The 4,955-nt window shown below is 30.8% G+C and overlaps 1 pseudogene; it reads left to right on the forward strand.

The window, feature by feature from the left end:
• The first annotated feature begins 550 nt into the window (after positions 1 to 550).
• LOC139504994 (uncharacterized) lies at positions 551 to 4,580 on the forward strand (annotated as a pseudogene).
• The last annotated feature ends 375 nt before the right edge of the window (positions 4,581 to 4,955 follow it).

Below are 4,955 nucleotides of genomic sequence, written 5' to 3' on the forward strand. Positions count from 1 at the left end.
TTATTTTTTTGCAGTTATTTTTATTTTTTTTATTTAGCCATTATTTCTTTTGCTTATGCATTACCTTTGCTATAGCTGCATGCAGTCTTTTGTCTGTGCTTAAAGTGTTTAAGCTTGCATGTGCTACTGTTACATAAATACTATGTGCTACTATATATGTGCTGATATTAGACATTTGTTTAAATCTATCTTGCTTAGCTTTTATTCTGCATGGTGCTATCTATGTATTAATATATATATGTGATGTCTGTATGTTTGTGTTGTATGTGTATCTGATGTTATTACATGTATGTTTTGTTTATAATATCAGTCGGTTAAAGAGCTCTTAAGAGCTCATGTTCTTTGTTATTATGTATATATATGCAACCCGACTTTAAATAAAGATTACTTTACTTTACTTTACTTTTGTCCGGAAATATCTTCCGTGAATTTTCGTTTCCGATTTACATTTAGTATATTTGTTATGCTTCCGGTTAAGAAAATTTGAGAGAAAAAAAATCATAACATGACCAGAAATATATGCGCAAAATGTTGATACTTTCAGATATTGTTTTAAATAATAAGTAAGATTAAAGATTGTTGAACATTTAATTCGCATACCATGTCAGCTGACAAAGTAACAGACGCAAGCAAGGTCAAAGCACTGGTCAACGCCATGCACAAACAGGGCATTCGTCTTCTGGCGATGGATTTCGATCAGACATTGATATCTATTCACTCTGGTGGTCGATGGAAAGAAACAATTGAAAATCTAGTCAAAGAGGTCCGACCCTGCATGAAAGATTTGATTCCTGCTTGCCCTTGAAAAAGGGATTTACGTTGCCATGTTACCTACTCGGCACAGTCTTGGTTAATTAAAGATCTGATGAAAAATTTATATGATAGGTAAAGTTTCAGCATACAATTTACAACTATAGTTATATAGTTTGCTAATGACCCCTATTGATCTGTGATGTCAGAGACCGAGTCCCCCTTTGATTTTAAGAACCCTCCATGGATTGGTAGGGGGTCAGTAGTGAACTGTATAAAGTATTTATCGCACACAGGACTTTTCAGCATTTTGCAGAAAATAAACAATGAAATGCAACAACAATTGATTCCAATAGATTGACGTCACCATTTACAGTAGACTTGAGGTCATGAACCCCCTACATGTACATATATGATTTATAATAATAGAATAAATACATGAAATACCTTTGCCTAATTTTCAGAAAATGCCTTTATTGATCTTTGTGCTTATTTATACATGTGAGAATACATTTTTTGTAGCCTATGGTAACAAAAAAAATGTACATTCATAGAGTAGGCTGAAAAACAAGATTGATTCCTACTCCTTGAATATATATCATGTAAGTTATTGATAGGTAAATGTATTTGACCAATTTAACAGACCAATTTGTATTGGACTTTGCTTAATGTCAGGCGACCGTGGGAATGACTTATTTTGAGAGCTTTGTTTGAGAAACTTAGTAGCAGCATCTTGTTAAAATTATTTCTTGATAAAGTTTTTTTTTCTTTTTAAGTAGGAAAAAAAGTTAACCATTGCAATCTACACATTTACAATCTATTTGAAATATTACAATCTACCGTTGCAACTTTCCACAGATTCTATCCAGCACTTTGATTAAATGTAGATCATAGAAAGATTGTCATGATTGTCAAGGGTATGATTTTAAAAATGTTTAATTTGTTGATTTCTATTGAAACATTTGTCATTACATTGTCTTTGATCATTTTGATCAACATTATTGGTGAATATATCAATTCTTAAATTCAAAGAAGATTCAGATCTGTTCCCTCATTCTCTTGTCAGTTTCAGTCATCACCTATTGAAGTCATTTGATGTTTCTTTGAAATTTAATAGATGTTTAATGAATTTTTCTGCAATTCTCTCTTAGTCACATTAGAACATATCCAATTATATGATTATTATTGTTATCCCTATATATATATATATATATAAAGGCCTGCATTGGGTTTACAGACTGGGAATAATAATAAAGGCCTGAATTGGGTTTACAGACTGGGAATAATAATAAAGGCCTGCATTGGGTTTACAGACTGGGAATAATAATAAAGGCCTGAATTGGGTTTACAGGACTGGGAATAATAATAAAGGCCTGAATTGGGTTTACAGACTGGGAATAATAATAAAGGCCTGAATTGGGTTTACAGACTAGGAATAATGAGCAAAGTTCAGAACAAAGGTCAAGAGAAAACTATTAAATTTGATGGATATTGGATGTTGGAGGGCTTAAATATAAAGAATAGAGAATAAAGAGTTAAGTAAAAATAGATGAAGAGAGAGAAAAATTTAACAAAAAGGAAGAAAAAGGAAATAATAAAGGACCCCCATTTATCATGAAGGCCTGAATTGGGTTTTTTAACAATTGCAAAATAAAGGGCAAAAAATTTTTTAAAGACAAAAATATATATACTGAAAAAGGATATCTGAATAATGATGTTAAACAATTCTGTACATTTGAGAAATTTCTGTAATTTTGTATTTCATTACATGTATTTCTTCATCACTGACAGACAGATGTTGAAAATTTTAAGTTGAACCTTGTTTGAGTTTTTAATAATTTTAAATGATTAACATAAATTTAGGTTTTATACGGATAAAAAAAATCCAGTTTATGCTAAAGATTTAAAAAAAAACATAAAAAAGTACAAACTGATAAGCTGTGTATAATTTTTTTTTTCTTAGGGAATCCTTTGTTTTTAATCTTTAAAAAGATTGAAATAATAGTATCACTAGTTACTTATAAAACGTGTGTTAAAAATCTTGCTTCTTAATAAATGTACAATAAATTTAATTTCCAGATCAGTACATGTACAGTATATATATATATACTGATTTTGTGATATCATAAATTCTGACATTTGAAGCCATTAAACTAACATGATAAGTATACGTAATTAGCTTGTGTATACGTTCTTCATATGAATATATAGGGTTATGATAAAATTCCATATTAAATCCTATATTATTTAGTCCAGTAATACTTTGATATTTGCTTCTCTCGTATTTAAAATACATGTAATAAATAGTATTTTAATTGTAGTACTAGTGCATAAATGTTTTGATAGTGCGTTTAAAAAATCTTGCTTAGATCTCCTTGTTGTAAAATATGGGGACACAAAAATGATGGTTTGGATGGGGTTCAGTGTTCTTCCCAGAAACTTTATTTAGCACCCTGGTAAACAGTCGAAAATTGAAATACCATCTTGTTTCCAAAAATTATAGCATCACATCGATAACATAATCTATAAGAAACACAATTCAAATAGCATCACATTTAAGATTATAGCATCACATTACCATGATGCTAAAGGCCCTTTAGTGAAAACACTGGGATTTTACAGAATAGAGAGTTACAGGGAAAAATTACATAAAACCAGTGGCGGATCCAGCCATTTAAAAAATGCATTGAGCAGCAAAAAAAGGGGGGTTGCAATCCCAGACCCCCCTGGATCTGCCACTGAAAGCAATCAAGAATACAGAAATGAAGAGGCCCTCCCCCCCCCCCCAAAAAAAAAAAAACAAACATGATCAAGACCAACATTTCCATTTGATTTAATAAGATTATTATTTATTGGTGTTTCAAGATTGTTTATCATGTTAAGGATGTACTTAGGTGAAGTATTGGAATTTGTGTCAAATATTCGGACTCCTTAGTGTTTTTCCATACTATACACTGTAAAAATATTTTGCCCCATAACACCCATTTATTTTTTCATATAAGACTTAATAAGCTCATGAAAGGTCATTTACCAAAATTTTAGAGATTCTTAATTTTTTAATCTTTCTTTTGTTTTGAGACCCAAATTATACCAATGCAAATATAAGGTAAAAGTCCGAGTCAGCCTTTTCCCGCCATATTTTAAATCTCAAATATCTCGAAAGGAGGTCCATGACCTATCAATATTTTTAGCTTATCTTTATTATTAATTGATGCTCCACCAGCTTAGTGTATCAATTTTAATTTCTTAAGTTTCACCTAATCTCACCTACATGTAAGTACATCCTTAAAAATATAAAAATGTTTTCTCTTACTTTTTTACAGAGATGCATCAAAAGTAGTAGTGAGAGGGAACACAGCCGACTTTTTGGAGAGGAATAATTATGAAATAAATGGAAAAGAGGCTCATATTGCTGATGTGCTTACTTGTTTGTACAAAAATAGACACGAAATTATTAAGCCAAATCAGGTCATCCTGTTCGACGATGACACAGACAATACGAATGAAGCCAAAAAATTCGGACACTGGGCAGTGGAAGTGAAAGAAGACATTTCTTACGACACCTTCACGGAAATATCAGCAATGTTTCAATCTAAAAGCTCAAAGTAATTGATGTTGTTTCATACAGTTTAATGATTGTGATATGATGTGATATTGTCAACGCATATTAAGCAAACCCAGTGACATTTTCTTTTTCTATTTTTGATTGTAAATCTGTAGATCCTGTGTGGATATGTACACATTGCTTATAAATACTGTATATTAAAAAATGAATGCGATGTTTTTCATGTTTTTATTATTGCGAAAAATGCGACAGGGCTATAATCGCAATAATTTTAAACTCGCATTTAGAAATGTTTTATATGAATTAAACGTGATTTTTCACAATATCACAAAAATTAAAATTGCACTTTTATAGTACAAAATGATGAAATCGCAGTAATAAATGCAATGATTCATTGTGATTTCTGAATTACACCATGTTCTGTAAGTTATTACATCTACCATCATGACCATACGATAAAAGTTCTTCCTCAAAGTTTTTAGAAATGTACACAATCAGCCCCAGCTCAAGGGTTTCAAATTCATGATAGAACTTCGGAAGAATGTGTGCATCAGATTGTTGTTAAATTTAAGCTAGGGAATATGATCTGTATTTTAATTAGATCTTTTGTTTTTCATCATTTTACATTTGTAGTAAGTTC

This window comes from Mytilus edulis, unplaced genomic scaffold, assembly GCF_963676685.1.
Source record: "Mytilus edulis unplaced genomic scaffold, xbMytEdul2.2 SCAFFOLD_985, whole genome shotgun sequence".
Lineage (NCBI taxonomy): Eukaryota > Metazoa > Mollusca > Bivalvia > Mytilida > Mytilidae > Mytilus > Mytilus edulis.